The sequence below is a fragment of the Mus caroli genome, unplaced genomic scaffold, assembly GCF_978045245.1.
Source record: "Mus caroli unplaced genomic scaffold, Mus_caroli_1 scaffold_12, whole genome shotgun sequence".
Taxonomy (NCBI): domain Eukaryota; kingdom Metazoa; phylum Chordata; class Mammalia; order Rodentia; family Muridae; genus Mus; species Mus caroli.
In genome coordinates this window covers 57,731,579-57,748,292 of record NW_028227267.1, presented here as the reverse complement: position 1 = coordinate 57,748,292, position 16,714 = coordinate 57,731,579, and the positions used below count along the sequence as shown (strand labels likewise).

The following is a 16,714-nucleotide window of genomic DNA, read 5'->3' as shown; positions in this document are numbered from 1 at the left end:
ATACTTTGTTATCAGGCCCCAAACCTTCTGACTTCTCTGTGATGTCACAGCTGCCATGGAGGCAGCCCAGAGGAACTGAAGTAAACACTTTCAGATGACATAATGCAGCCCTGAAGGAGGAACAACCTCAACCAAACCCTACCCTATATGCAGCTTTTCCATGTGCTGGAGTGCTTGCAACCTTGGTGTGATGGCTAGTCTTGGTTGTCAACTACACCTGGAATTAACTAAAACCCAAATGGCTGGGAACGCCCGTGAGGGATTTTTTCTTAATTAAATCATTTGAGGTGAGAAGACCCACTTCTAATCTGGATCTTTGAGATAGAAAGATATACATCTAATCCAGATATTCTGGGATGAGATCTACCTTTAATCTGGGCCACACCTTCTACTGGCAGCCTATAAAAAGAACCTGAAAAACGGAAGCTTGTTCTTGCTCTCCTAGCAAGTCAGTTCCTTCTCTGGCATTAGACCAGCTGAGACATTTAATCTTGTGGACTGAACAACTACTGGATTTGTGGATCTTCCATTGGTAAACAGCCATTGTTGGCCTAGGTGGACCACAGCCTATAAGCCATTCTATATATACACATATCATTCTGAAGTTCTGTTCCTCTAGAGAACCTTGACTGATACAGATTTTTAGTACCAGAAGTGAGTCTAGAGCAACAAAAGTATACAGATGAGTTTTGTTTTTTTTTAAGTATCTGGATTTAGGCTTTCTAATTTGCCAACGAATTACTGCAGCCTCTCCTGGAAACTCCGAGATTACTGAAAGCCTGTGGTGTGAACTATTTTACAAGCTTAAGGAGACAAATGTATTTGATTATCTTGATTGACCAGTTGAGAGAAGCAACAGATTTAGTGAGTCTGTACATAAAACTGGAAAAATGAGGATGCGGGTTGGTTGTTCCTAGCATCTCCGGATAAATCGACAAAGGAAAGGAATGAGCTCTGTGATTAAAAAACAACAACAACAAAGACATTAACCAACATCTAGCATTTTGAAATCTGTTGGAGGAAAATGAACCCAGTGATAAAATGGTCAGCTCCAATGCACAGAAGCAGTCTAAAGGTTTATAAGTGCGCCCTGGAAGTGAATCTTCTCTCCAGCAGCCATTACAGCTCCCATTATAGAAAATCAAACTGAAGCCCTCGTCATAAGGTTAGCCAAATTACAATGAAAATTCAAATCATAGCATTTGGAGGATATCAGCTGTTAAAGTAAGGGCATTAACTGGTAAAGCATGGATCGATCCTGTAACAAGGGGAGGAGCTGTATGGGAATGAGAGGATCCTATTGAATCTGAGATCTCTGAACCCTGAGATTCTCCAGGGTTTTATCTCACCTGAAGTCTGCAGCCTCAGCAGATGTACCCCTGCCCTCTCTCCCACCCCCTGAAATACTGCCTTCCCCCTGAAATACTGCCTTTTCTGACTTTGACTAGGGAAATTAACGCTTCGTCATCTGGTAACCCAGCAGTGAGTTTCTCTGAGAAAAATGACAGATGAGACATTACTGCTATCCCTCAGTACCCACCAATAGCTGCCTCTAGATCCATAGCCAATTAAGACTAAGCAGGCCCCAGAGAGGAGCTAGAAAGTAGTCCATGAGGAGGGGCACTATACTACTAAAGAGCTGAAGGAGTGTTAATTTATTCAGGCAGAGATATGGAGGATATGTGTGGGAATGGATTTCAAGGCGTTGGATAATGGTGGAAAGAATGTAAAACTGGACCCAGAGTTTATTAATATGGGCCCAGTGGGTTGAGATTCTAGTTTAATATGGGAGTAAGCCAGTAAGCAGCACCCTTCCTTGGTCCATGCATCAGCTCCTGCCTCCAGATTCATACCCAATTTGAGTCCCTGTCCCAACTTCCTTCAATGATAGATTATGATAGTGTAAGCAAAATAAGCCCCTTTCCCCCCAACTTGCTTTTTATCAAAGCAATAGTAACTCTAACTAGGGCACCTGGCTATAGAATGACTGCACATTAACAATAACACAAGGGCTGGAAAGATGGCTTAGCAGTTAATAGCACTGACTGCTCTTCCAAAGGTCTTTGAGTTCAATTCCCAGCAACCATTTGGTTGCTCACAACCATCTGTAAATGGCATCCAATACACCCTTCTGGTGTGTGTCTGAAGACAGCTACAGTGTACTCATATAAATAAAAATAAATAAATCTTTTTTAAAAAATACTTTACAAAAAACAATAACATGAAAGGAAACCGGAAGTGGGGCCATCTAGTTCTTGATGACTCAATGTCTCAGATGGAGTAAGAATTGAGGAAATCATTTCAAAGTAGCTATCTAATGAGTGTTTTTCTTTTTTTAACTGAGTTCAAGTCTACAAACTGAGTTGCAGAACAACCAGGACTACACAGAGAAACCCTGTCTCAATTAAAAAAAAAAAAAAAAGGAGAGAGGGTATAACACTATACTACAGTAAAACTGGCACACTAAGGGTCTTAGTTCCTTTTCTATTACTGTGTTAAGGCTCTGTGACCAAGGCAAAATCCTTATTTGTGACTTACAATTCCTAAGAGTTAGGCTCCATGGCCATCATGGCACGAAGCATGGCAGCAGGCAATCAGGCATGGTGCTGGAGCAGTAACAGAGAACTCATTATTGAGACACAATCAGGAGACAGGAAGGAGGGAGAATGAGAGACTGACAGACACATGGACACACTGGGGATAGCTTGGGCTTTTCGAACCTCAAACCTCACCCCCAGAGAGACACCTCCTCCAACAAGGCCATACCTTCCAATCCTTCCCCAAAAGTTCCAAGAACTGGGAACCAATCATTCAAATATATAAGCCTTTGGGGGCAGTTCCTATTCAAACCACACTTACAGCTAAAAGCAACAAGTCAAGTGTATGGCCTAACTGTTCATTAAATAGAATAATTCAAACTCTTTGTGTTATTTTTCTTTACCTTTCTATGGTAAAGAAATCTTTCTATGGGCTAAAGAATCCAATTTGGAGTATTTGTAGTATATGTTCCCATGCATGTGCATGTAGAATTCAGAAGAAAAATGTTTAGGTATTGTATTTTGCTCTCGTCCTTGGCTTTTGAGACAGTCTCTCACTGAACCTGAAGCTTGCTATTTTGACAAGATTGGCCAGCCAGCAAGTTCTAGGATATATGTCTCCAAGTACCAACACAGGAGTTAGAGACAGTGCCGGGTGTGGTCATGCCAAGTTTCATGTGGTTCTGGGGGTTCAGCCTTGGGTCCTCTTGCTTGGATAGCAAATGTTCTTGTTTGCTGAGCCATCTCCTCAGCCCCTGTGGTTTATTTTGTTTTAAAGGAATATTTCCAAGGTCAACTAAGATACATATTTTTTATCATGTGAGCACTTGCTTAAGTTAAATGTAAGCCTTGATGTGTTCATTATGAAGATGACCAAAAATTCATGGATGGAGTTTGAAGAGAAATTATTGATCATTTAGGAAAATATTTCTGTGCCACAAATGACCTTAGTTACTAAATATTGAAAGTAAAAATAGTGCTATTATCTATATATTTCAAAATTAGAATCACCTTCATGAAAAGTATGATTATAAGATGTTTTATATTTAGTTCTTTTGTGTAACCTTAATTTTATTGGTCATTTGGCTTTGATCTATGTTCAGATGCTATTTTTGCCATATGTACACACACACATATACATATAGAATGTAATGCTTTTATGTGTGTATGTTCAGATGCTATTTTTGCCATATATACATATATACACACACACATAGTAATGTTTTTATGTGTGTATGTGTTTCTGTGTGCCGTGTACCATGTAGAGGTCAGAGGACGGCCTGCAGGAGTCCAGCCCCTTCCTTCCACCGTGTGGGTCCCAAGGATCAGACTGAGACATCAGGCTTGCCTCAGTCACCTTTGCCCACTGAACCAGCTTGTTGACTGCTTTTCCCATTAACTCCTGGTGGTAGTCACTTAGATAGTTTAGGGTTCTGCTACCTTTGATGAAAACTGCAGATATTTTTTATTTCCTGATGAATAATTGCTTAGCGGAAGGATAAGATCAGCTTGATGTCTTCCTTGCTTGTGAGTGACTGTGTCTTCTGTCCAGAGGTCTGAAAAGGTTTTCCTTCCTTCCTTCCTCCTGAGCATCTGCTTATCCACAGTGAAGTATGGGTGCACATGCCTATAATCCCAGGTCTAAAGGTGTGCAGGCCGGAGGATCTGGAGCTCAAGGGCAACATCAGCCTGGCCGACGTAGAACCTTATCTCACTCAAACAACAAAAATAGCTTAACCAGGATATGCCTCCGATTTGAAGATTATATGCCCATTTGTTTAAGCATTTTCTGCAGATACAGTTTGTTCACTAGTTTGGGAAATGCTCTTCTGTTACATTCTTGAGTGCAATTTTTTATTTCACTTGTCGCGTTATGTAGTAGATGAGTGCTTATATAGTGTGTCTTTTTGTCTCACTTGGATAGTGTCTTCCTTGTAGTGACTTTGGTCTGTTTCCTACAGTATTTGTTTCAAGTCCTGCAGCTCCTTAACTCTACCTGTTTCCTGGAACTTACTGAATACCTTAACTCTGAGCCAGGCACCTTTGCCTCTATAAAGTTTATATTATATTGCAGTGAGGAAACAGCTTAGTGTGGCAGGGAGTGGGGCTGAGACAACCCCAGATTAGAAACTAGAAAGCAGGAGATACTTCCAGTACTTCTCAGCCTGTGGATCTAACCCCCAGGGGCCACACATCAGACATCCTGCATATCAGATGTTTACATTACAATTCATAACAGTAGCAAAGTGACAGTTATGAGTAGCAGGGAAAATCATTTTATGGCTGGGGGTCACCACAACATGAGGAACTGTATTAAAGGGCCCCAGCATTAGGAAGGCTGAGAAGCACTGCTTTCGATCGAGTTGTTAGAAGGCTGTAAGTCTGACTTTGAAAAGAGACCTGAATACAGAGAGGAAGTGAACCTGGCAAAGACCCAGGCATCTTAGATACAGAGAATGGTGTCTACAAAGGCCCTGTGGGAGAGCACTGTGTGCAAGGCAGGGAGGAGAGCCAGTCTAAGTATCTTGCTCGGTGATATAGTGCTTGCTTCCCAGGCCATGCATAAGGTTCAGGCCTCATAACAATAATAGTAATTTTTTAAGAAGCCAAATGAGTTAAAAGGGAAAAGATGGAAGGGTATAGAAAAAGATGGGTTTAATCACAAAAATCGTAGGCCATGGCAAAGTTTGCGTTTGGTTCTAATTGTGAGAAGCATGCAGGTGGCCTCTGCTGAGTAGGAACCGCGCACAGAGCAGAAAGAGTTGTATCTCTCCTGGAGCGGTAGCACACACCTTAGTCCCAGCACTCAGAGGCAGGACATAGGCAGGAGACTCTCCACGCCTGTGTGGGACCAGCTCCTGGGGAAGTGAACCGCACTGCATGGAGTTTGACTGCACTTACTCCATTGCCAGACACTGCTCTAAGGGTGGGAAAGCACAACCTGGGATGTGGGAAAGCTGAAGCCGGTATTCCTGGGCACCCAGTAGATGCCTGGGACCCACACAGAGGAGTCAGGAACAAAGCGTGGGGGTCCACCGGCCACTTGGAGGCCAGGATTGTTGGGGGCCCTTGGGATGAGGATGGAGTCTAACCTGGGACCAGGGCTGGGAGCTCTGTGGTGATTATCCTTAGCTTGACTGTGGTTGGCTAGAGACCTTCTACAGGCAATGGTTCTCTAGGCAAAGGCTTTCTCCATGCTCCCCCCATGGCCACCGTGATAGATGAGACAGCCCTTGGTTCCACATTATTTATTGGTTGTTGTTAGTGGAAAATGGATGCATACCAACTTCTCAGGATGGACTAGAGATTAATTACCTTTTGCAGGGCCTCTAGGTACCTCATTAGCATGGAGAACTCTGTTCTGGGCCTACATAACCACAGGTCACAGCTCCTTATGTGGGAAGTGTGGCATGTGTTCCAGGCCAGGAGTTCGGCAGGGAACAGGGAGCTGTCTACCATCTCAGGTATGTACTCTGAGTTTCCGGGAACTCAGACCCATTCTACCAAGTTTCCTGGCATGGTCCACTGTCTCACAAGTCTGAGGCCAGTCTGTTTACATAGTAAGTTCTAGACAAGCCAGGGCCACATAGTGGGCAATGTCCCTATCTCAGGGCAGGGGATGGAAGGAGAAACATTTGTAAGACTAACAAAATAATGGAGCAACCTGTGTTAGCAGTTACTATCCTCTTGCTACTAAGAAACCATGGAGAGATGCGAGGGGGAGGTGCCAGCCACTTGCCACCCTGCACCTGAGGACAGCTGAGGTGATCCTTCGGGGGACTGTAACTGAAGCAGTGTTTATAGGTTCTCATCCCTCTCCTGACTCTCCCTCTGCCTCTCCTTATTCTTGACTGATAGAACAGAAGGAATTCTGTTGGAGATATGGAATTAGGTTTTTGAGAGCACCACCCACAGGAACACAGAAACAGATCTCAAGAGGGTTGTTGCTGAGAGGTGACAGTAAACTGCCACAACGAGGAGTTGATGGTTTCAAGTTTGTTTGCTTTTTGACCTAGCCACTTGACTACAATTGTGCAGCTTATTGATATCTAATAAGATATAAAAGAAATATGAATTATAAAAGAAGCAGGATGTGTCTTAAATGTGCTAGTTTGGAGGTCTTTATTACATTTAAGTGGAGTTGCTGGCCAAACCAATGAGTTAGAATCTAGAACTCAACAGAAGTATCAGGGACAGAACACAAGTTCTAAGACTCCTAAGAGCATAGATACCATAAAACATAAAAATAGCAAATGTGGGTGAGATGACCTTGGGGGAAAATGAATCCCCACAAACAAGGGAAAAAAGATATGGAAAAATTATATGCCTGGGGGCTCCCCAACATTCATGAAGAAGAAATTATCTAGAAGAGAGTTTGTAATGGTTACTTTTCTATTGTTACAATAAGACACTGTGACCAAGGCAGCTCATAAAATTGCTTAATTGGGCTTAAGTTCCAGAGGGCTAGAATGCATGGTGGCAGAGCTGAAATAAAGCAGGTAGCAGGAACAGCTAAGAGCTTACATCTCAAACTGCAGGCACTACGGACGGATGGATGGAAGGAAGCTTTTGAAACTTTAAAGCCCACCCCAGTGATATGCCTCCAATAAGACCACGCCTCCAAATCCTTTCAGACAGTTCCACCAACTGGGGACCATGCATTCAAATGGGCATGCCTATGGGAGCCATGCTCATTCAAGCTACCACATTCTACTGCCCTGTCCCCAAAGTTTCTTGGCCATATCATAATGGAAACTACATTTAGTCCCATTTTTAAAATCTCCATAGTCTTTCAGTGACAGTCTCAACACTGTTTAAACTGTTTAAAAGTACAAAACCCAATATTTCTTCTGAGACTCAAGACAATCTCTTAATTGCATCCCCCATCAAAAAAGTTAATTACATGCTTAAAACATACGGTGGCACTGAATATACATTACTGTTCCAAAAGGGAAGAACCTGAGTGTAGTGAGGACATACTGGCCCAAAACAAGACTGAACCCTATCAGAGCAAGCTCTGAATCGGGTAGCTCAGTGTCCAGTGTTAAAAGACTTAAATGATTCTACCCCTCCGGCTTTGCTGCCTGTAGTGTACCCACTCCCTACCTTCCCGGTCTCTTACCCTCCTTTCTTGGACTGGTTCCACTCCTTGTGCGAAGCTCTCCTTGGCTTGACTGAACTTCATTTTCTTTTTTCAGGTTACTGTCTATGTAAGAATGTAGGGGAAGAGGGAGTATGCTCCATCAGTAAAAGTCCTTACCCTGAAAGCATGGAGACTTAGCTTTACTCCCCAGAGCCCCATATTTAAAAGGGCTGGGCATATCTACACTGGTGCTTGCTAGCAGCAGAAGTCTAGCTAAATGGGTGAGCTCCATGTTCGATGAGAGACCTTGTCTCAAAACAAACAAAGATAGAAAAGGAGAATAAAGTGAGAAGTAACAGAGAAAAATAGTGGCAGCCTCCATACTCACAAACATGTGAGACATACACACAATATACCAATATAAAAGGAATACGGCAGAGAAGAGGTCCTAGTGCTGTTATATATTATTATTATTATGGCTACCATTTACAAAATACAAACCAGGAGGAGTGCTAGACACTAGCACTGTTGCTAAAACTGTAACAATCCTATAAGGTAAGCACTGTCAGAGGTTATTTCCACAAGAAACCCATTTTTTTTACTGGTAACATCAGATCACAGAATCTTACCTGAAGCTGACATTTAACCAAAATAAAGAAGGTAATAAGAAATTTTCTTAGCCGGGAGTGGTGGCGCATGCCTTTAATCCCAGCACTCGGGAGGCAGAGGCAGGCGGATTTCTGAGTTCGAGGCCAGCCTGGTCTACAAAGTGAGTTCCAGGACAGCCAGGGCTATACAGAGAAACCCTGTCTCGAAAAACCAAAAAAGGGCTGGTGAGATGGCTCAGTGGGTAAGAGCACCCGACTGCTCTTCCGAAGGTCCAGAGTTCAAATCCCAGCAACCACATGGTGGCTCACAACCATCCGCAACGAGATCTGGCGCCCTCTTCTGGAATGTCTGAAGACAGCTACAGTGTACTTACATATAATAAATAAATTTAAAAAAAAAAAAAAAAAAGAAAAACCAAAAAAAAAAAAAAAGAAATTTTCTTGAGGCTGGAGAAACACCTCAGCAGTTAAGAGTACTATTGCCCTTGTAGAAGCCCAGGTTTAGTTCCCAGAACCCACAAGAGAGCTTACTCCATCTGTAAGTCCAGTTCCAGAGGACCTGAAAGTCCCCAGGAACACATATGGTACATTAATATCCAAGCAGGCAAAACACATAAATCTAAAAAACATAAGCAAAAAAAAAATTTTAAAGACAATCTATAATTCTGTTTTTACTGAAAATTAACATGCAAGAGACTCTTCTTGGGCCAGCCATATGGCTCATGGGTAACTGCACTCATCACGCAAGGCTGGCAGATGACTTAAGTCTCTGGAACCCATAATGGAAGGAAAACACCAACTCTGAGAACGTGTGCTCTGACTTCCACACCTATGCATCGGCACGTGAGAGTGCACACTTTCCGTCCAACGTGTTTCTAAGTCTTGAAGTTGCTCCTGGGCAGCTCTCCAGTGTCAGTTTAGAGTCTGAAGGAACATCCAAGTTAAAAATGACTTCCGGCATACTATGGCTTGTACCAGGGCATCACAGTCATATATGACAGGGTGCTGGTTAAGAAAAGGAAGAGATAAAGTCTCACAACAGAAGTTGTTAGAATAGCTGAGAAAAAATATCCTTATAGCTGAGGACAGTATGCTCCAATTTACCTACCTAGCTATTTGGAGAAGAGGGGGCTCTTAACGAATTTGTTACAGACACAAAACCAGTGATGGTTACATATTAAACAAATCCAAGAAAAAGACCTGGTCATTTCATTTTCTTACAAGTTTTTTTTAAGATTTGATTTTTTTTCTAAATGACATTTTGTTTTCTAACTATTTTTCCTAAGTGTATGTGTGAGTGTATTTGGCCTGTGGAGGCCAGGAGAAGATGTCAGATTCCCTGAAACTGGAATTACAGACAACTGTGAGCTGATCAGTGAGCACTGGGGACAGAACTCCTCCAGAAGAGCAGTGAGCACTGAGTCACCTCTGCAGCCTTCCTCTTAGGGTTTTTAATGAACACCATGTCACCAGTCTGTTCCTGCAAACACACAAAGTGCCCTTATACTTCTTAGTGCTCATCCACAGTACCCACGAGTAGTGGGAATCAGTTTGGTTACGCTGTTATCACACTTCTGGGAGGGATGTTTACACACACACCTACAGCCTCAACTAGGAAATATGTTCACACATGTTATAAAATAAATGGTGCCCATTAAAATTGTGCACTATAGGGGCATCGAGGGTAAACTAATTGCTGTGATCAACTAAAAAATAATTAATGGCTCCAATTTGTTTCTTCCTGAAGTAAATGAATAGGTCAGTATGGCGTTTTGGAGGCATTTCTTCACAGAGGCTTTTAGAACTGAATGCTCCAAGATTTCCTTGAGATCTTCTGTTCTAGTCTGTTGAGAGACTTACAGCGCTTTTCATTGTTTTGGACAGGGTTTCATGTATCCCTGGCTGGCCTAGAACCTGATATATAGCTGAAGGTGATCTGCAACTCCCTGAGTGCCTGGACTATCAGCATGTACCACTACAGCCAGTTTATGTGGTATTAGGGACTAAGCCCAAGGCTTTGAGCATGTAAGGCAACTGCTGTTCCAGCTAAGCTACACCCTCAGCCCACAAAGATTTTTTAGGGAAGGATCTCAAAGTAATAGACATCGTTCCATTCTCACTACACTGACTACAGTTTAGTCAAATAATGACTATACCTATTAGGGAAAAGAGTGTCTCTGATATGGCCAAAAAGTGAGAACACGGCTCTTGCTGTCTAGTTAGGAACCGTTACTTGCTTGGGTGTTCACTACCACCACTGCCATACACAGATTCTCAAGTGGAAAGTAGCCACTGAAAAAATAAATTCTCAAACTCAGTGGTTTTTTTTTTTGTTTGTTTGTTTGTTTGTTTAATTAGTATTGTGTGGCGGAACATCTGAAATGGGAAGTCTGCTATGTAAATGTCAGTAGAGCCAAAAAAAAAAATCTATAGTTGAGGTTTAATATTTCTCATGGTTTCGTGTTAGTGTGTGCTTTTATATGCACTAGAAAAGACTTCGAATGAAGATGGTACTCTCCGACAGCCTATCACACTCCAGGAACCTGTGAAGCACCCTAAACATTGGCACTTGGGTGGAGGCAGAGAAAAGGACTAACAGACTGCTGTGCCATGCCATCACTAGAACCTGCTTTAGTAGTCACTGCGTGGCTTTATCGTTGCTGGGTGACGGGTGGAGAGGGAAGCCGCCTGAGAGTGACTTTCTCTCACTTAAACTACTTGAAAATCTATTATAGAAAACATGAGTTACACTTTCACAGCCTTATTCTGGCACCTCAGCAATCCTCTCACTGGGTCGTAACACATCAGTTCCTTCCTGAGGCAACAAGGGATAGTTTAAGGATCGTACAGAGCCAGGGTAATGTATCCCGGGTACTTCTCTGAAAAGAAGTAGAGATTTTCTTAAAGCAAATTATTCATGTAAACTATGTGACATGATTCCCATAAAAATTTCTATGAAACTGCCAAGACTTAAATGACTAGTGTACAGTTTTTATATTTATTACTGAAAAAAAATCTTACCAATATATAAATGCTTTTATACCTTTATATGCTTTTTCTTAGGAAAGTTCCTTGGTTTTAAGCAGAATATTGAGGAATGTATTAAAATCATACATTATATGAATAAAATAGCAAAAATACAGTTTTTGTGTCTAAGTTCTCTTGAAAGAGCATAGACTCAGAATATGTCTGTCTACTGATAGTGTCTATTTTTCTTCTTCTTCTTCTTCCTTTTCCTTCTTCCTCCACATTCTTTTTCCTCTTCCTTCTCCTCTTATGTAAAAGAAAATAATAATAAATAATAATAATAAATATATAAGAAAAGCACACACATGTAAAATGAAGTCAAAGCTATTAAGTAATTGCTAAGAATGTGTAATATGAAGTGACTGAAAACTGAAATTTATAGGAGAATGTGGGGAGTGAGAAAGGGGCTTTCTAAATAAGGTCTCCCTATATAGATGGAAGGCTGGGTACAAACTCATAGCTTTCGCCTTCCATGAGCACATCACCACACCCAGCTCAGGCAAATTTTATATATGCAACAGAGTGTGTGTATGTATATGTCTAATTTTAAAGCAGTAATGGACTTGGATTACCAGAGAAAAAGGTTAATCAGATTTATTGACTCTGTGCTTAGTAAGGTTCCACACACTAGAAATAGCAATGAGCAAAACTGCCCACGAGGAGGAAGGTTGTTACTTCACAAGCACGTTGATAGGCATTTTGATAATAGGAATGAATACTAGAAAGAAGCCAGGCGTAGTCATTCACATCTGTGACACTCAGAGGGCTAAAGTAGGAGGAACAAGAGTTTGAGGCTACCCTCGGCTAGAATGAGCTGGCTGTGCAGTGAGAGTCTATCAGAGGACAAGTAGAGAAGGGAATGGGAAGGGAGGTGGTAATGGACTCATATTAAGAGGCCTTCAGTGTTGCGTAAGTTGTTTGGTAAATCAAGCTAAGCTGTTGGCTTGGTTTACAGTATGGTTTTCTTCACTTGTGTGCTTTTCCTTACCCTAGGAACTAAAAAACTCTGCATAATACAAAATAAATATTGCCCATATCAGGAATCCCAGCTGAGGTATGAGGTAAGCAAAGCTTCAATCTTCTATCTCCTTATCACCCCAGTGGCTAACAGTTTACTATGAATGAGAGCTGTAGAAAGGGCCTTGTGTTCAGCGTGTGTCCTTGTAGTCCTGCAGTCCTGGTCTCTGGGGGCTCTACTAATCTGCTTTCTTTCCTGGTGGGGTCATTTAAAAGAAAAATGGGATTATCATATTTAAGTTCACTTTTCCCAGGGAACCAGGTTTTCCTTATTCACCTAGTTACACTTCCCTCAAGTGTCTGATCCAAGTGTTTCTTTCTGTACAGGTTGGTGTAGTAAGGGAAAGGGCTAGGGTGTCTACCAAGAGGCAAGCGGCTGTCTGTGAGGAAGCAGTAACCAAAAGGAAGAACAAGTTTAGCAATGGTTTATCTTTCATCCATGGGGAGGGGAAAAAAATGAGGAAATGAACACAAGATTGTTACTCTGAAGATGTAAAATCTTATCACCTACAGCTGATAATTTGGAAAAGATATCTTCAGATGATTGGGACAGGGCTCAACAGATCTTGATAGCAAGCTATCAGACCTGTTGTTAAATATGTGAAGGTTACTATAACGTAGAAATTGAAATCCTAGGGACTGAAGAGAGAGTGGAATGAAACACCAAATGGCTCCACATGAACTTTGATTCTAAGATGAACTGAATTTCAGACTAATCACATACATACCATGTGACTCCCCATTTATGGAGTCCTAAAACATGCAAACTAATCTATAATCATAGCCAACCAATGACTCCCCGAGAAAAGGGGTGGGAGGAGGCAGGACAATGAAGAGGATGAGAGCACTCTCAGAGATGATAAATTTCATCAGATTTATTTCAGTTTCGTGACTGATTGAGTAAGAACAGTTATCTTTGTATCATTCCTAGTCTTGGAAGGCATTGTTAGACATAGGTTATCTCTGAGCCGTTGTACACTTTTGGGTTTTTTGGCTTTTTGGTTTTTTGTAGCTGTTCTCAAGATTTTCTCTTTATCACCGGTTCTGAACACTTTGGTTACATGTACTTCAGGGAAGTTTCTTACTGCTTCTGAGTATTTAGAATATGTGTTGTAGTTTCCAGCAAATTCAAAAGATTGGGCCAATATTTTTTCAAATTTCTGTTCTATGGGTGTGTTTCTTCCCCTTTGTTCACTCCCATCACATGTATGTGTATGAGACCCCTGGAAATTTATCTCACAGCTCACTGATTCTCTTGTCATTAAAATTTAGTGTCTTCATTCTTTCTTTCTTTCTTTTTTGTTTGTTTGTTTGGGTGGGTTGGAAAGTGCAAGTGGGTGGGTGGGTGGGTGAGGTGTGACCTTTGAGATCAGAAAGTGTCAGATCTCCCAGTGCTGGGGTTTTTAGGCAGTTGTGAGATGTCCCATGTGAATGCTGGGAACCCAACTCAGGGCCTCTGCAAGAGAGGTACTGGCTCTTAACTGCTGAGCCTTCTCTTCTCAGCTCTTTGACTAGGAATTTGACTTTGACTTTGACTTTCTGGGGCTGGGTCTTCACATTCACTAGTCTTCTGCCATGTCTAATATGCCCTGAATCATAGTTAGTTGATTTTATTCATTCCCAAAATTACAGCTTTCGTCTCCAAAATTTTGTTTTTGAAAATGTCCTATATGTCTGCTATTCAATCATGTAGGTCATTACTATAATACTGTTTTATGCCCCTTTCAGCTAATTCAGCATGAATGTCCATAGAAGGTCATTTTCATTTGATTGACTGTTCTCATTATGGGTCATTTTTCTAACTTCATTATGTACCCAACAATCTTTACTTAGATACTAGGCATGTTGCTAGACATTCTCCTATTTCTGTAAACATTTCTGAGTTCTGTTCTGGGATGCAATTACGTTGCTTAGAAAAGCTTGATCCTTTGGTCTTACAATTTTGTCATAGAGTTCAGCCTACAGCTCACTGCTCTGGGAGTGCTGCAAAGGCTGAATACTAACCCTTTAAGGTTCAGACCTAGATAAGCAAAAGGCTTCCTAGCTGGCCCTAGAGCATATGTAACTCCATTTCTGATTTAAAAAATAAAACACCTTTCATTAAAATTATACTCCAAAAAAATGAAGTGTGAGAAATCAAGAACCCTGAACATTCCAACAACTCTTCCTGTGAGTAAAAGCGATTTTGGATTAACAACTGCCCTATAGCAGTACATAAAAGTGTGAACATAGTGCTTAAGACATGAGTATGATGAACACACTCGACCGTACAGGCCCCTTAACCTGTCTAAGCCTGTGTTGACACCTGTAAAACACCATGGTATTTTACAAAGTAATCTAGAAGACAGAAAACTGTTAGTCCCACCAAACTAAAATATGCTGATATCAAGAGACCTATACAGCTTCATTAGATACTATTCCCTTTCCTGTCTCCTGCAGTTTCCAAATGGTTTTAAAAAAAAAAAATCATCTAGGGCTGGAGAGATGGCTCAGCAGTTAGGAGCACTAATTGCTCTTCCAAAGGTCCTGAGTTCAAATCCCAGCAACCACATGTTGGCTCACAACCCTCCATATTGAGATCTAATGCCCTCTTCTGTGGTGTCTGAAGAGAGCTACAGTGTACTTACATATAATAAATAAAGAAAACTTTGGGCCAGAGCAAGCAGGCTAGAGAGAGAAGAATAAGTGTCTGAAGATAGCTACAGTGTACTTACATATTATAAATAAATAAATCTATTTTAAAAATCATCTAGAGGGTGGAAAGGGAAAAGGGAAAGGGTAGGTGATGTAATTCTATTTTGATTAAAAATGTATAAAAGTTTAAAAAAGAAGCCGGGTGTAGGGGTGCATGTTTTTAATCCTAGCACTTGGGAGACAGAGGCAGGTAGACTTCTGAGTTCAAGGCAGGGCTATACAGAAAAACCCTCTCGAAAAACCTAAATAAATAAATACATAAAGGAAAAAATGAATCATCTGAAACATTCACAAATTAAAAACTACAACTATGGAGACTATCTCATAAGATACTTGCTTGGTTCCTTACAGTTCAGCCATTAGTGTGCATGTGTAAGCTTATTAATACCAGATTCTAGAGTTGGTTGTTTTAAATTAAATATTAAGAATAATACTATTTCAAACAGATTCCAATACCAAATTAAGTTCTACCTGCTTCATTTATAGACACTGAGCAGGCACAAAGCAACAAGAATTTATTCTTAAACCTATAGCTGACAGCATATTCTAATGTTCTAAACAAAATCACCTTTACAGAACAAAACCGGGTAACTTGGCTCTCTTTAGATTTTCCCTTTAGAAGTATTTTAGAGTCTAGGAATCTTAGGAGTCAGAAACCGCCTCTAAACAGTCTTGTGATCTTATTCTTCTATCAATGAAAGAATCATTTAAAAGTAATTTTATTCTAGCCTTTTCACTTCCAATACCACACTCTTATTTTTTTTTTCTAAAATTACCCTGACTACAGCTCTATGCCTGATGTGGACAAACATTCCCCTTTGCTTTTTGGGAAGCACACACAGTTTTGCTTGTGTGTCTTTCCTAGGGTAGTATGTTCAATGTGAGATCTGCCCTCTTAACAGACCACAGAAATGTTCTTACTGTATTCTGAGACTCGGGGTACTTTAGAGTTACCTCCTGCCAGAAGAAAGGACAACCAAGAGAGTGAAGGCTGGTCATTCTTCAGAGGTGTGGGTGGTGGTATGAGGATAGGCAGGGATGAGCTCTGTCTTATTATAATTGAAAGGAGCTTGCTTTTGGAGGTTGGATGCTGTGTGTAGCAACCTTGACTAAGCTCAGAGAACCGGCCGCACTACTAGCCCCCACCCAGAGAATATTGGGTTCATGGATGAAAAACACAGACACACACAGTTGTTCAATTTCAACTTGCACAATTTTTGGCACAATTGCTGGGCCCTACTTATCTCCTGCCTGGAGAAGCAGGTCCTTATCAACACTCTTAGCTCCACACCTCTCCACCTGCCCTCAACTTTAGTTGCTCAGTTACATTTAATCACCGCTCAACAGCCCCAACTGCCCACCTGTAGAAGTGGCCTATGGCCACTCCACCTGAGATCTCACATGGCTGCTTGTCTTTTCTCTCTCCGAAGCATGGTGACCTCTTCCTCTGCTTTCCTTGCTTGTGGGGACCACGAAGTCCCGCCCACTCCTTACGCCCAGCACTTGGCCCATGGCTTCTTTACTGATAGATCAAGAACCAGTCGGGGATCAGGAGATTAGCATCAGCCCCATCCCGACACTTGGATCCATATTTCACTTCAGGTGTTACCATCCTTTGTCAAAGTGGGCAACACTCCCTTTATGTTACAGCTGGGGGTGAAGACTAATGTTATTTTACAGCCAGACAGTTCGCCAAGCCGGGCTGAGTGTTAAATGTCTGCAATTTCATCAGTTAGGAAGCTGAGGCA

At 41.5% G+C, this 16,714-nt stretch overlaps 2 long non-coding RNA genes across 11 annotated transcripts in view; one reads left to right on the top strand and one right to left on the bottom strand.

The window, feature by feature from the left end:
* The window catches only part of LOC110309290 (uncharacterized), a 61,372-nt gene that overhangs the window by 3,984 nt on the left and 40,674 nt on the right, over window positions 1–16,714 (top strand). For 3 of the 9 annotated variants that reach the window (XR_015044657.1, XR_015044656.1, XR_015044658.1), the window contains 2 exons: window positions 16–1,165; window positions 12,249–12,316. The exons of the other annotated variants lie outside the window; for them this stretch is intronic. This is a non-coding gene — a long non-coding RNA (uncharacterized LOC110309290). The remainder of the gene's footprint in view (window positions 1–15; window positions 1,166–12,248; window positions 12,317–16,714) is intronic. 9 annotated transcript variants of the gene reach the window in all.
* Window positions 1–16,714, bottom strand: part of LOC110309289 (uncharacterized) — a 51,902-nt gene that overhangs the window by 22,168 nt on the left and 13,020 nt on the right. The window lies entirely within an intron of this gene.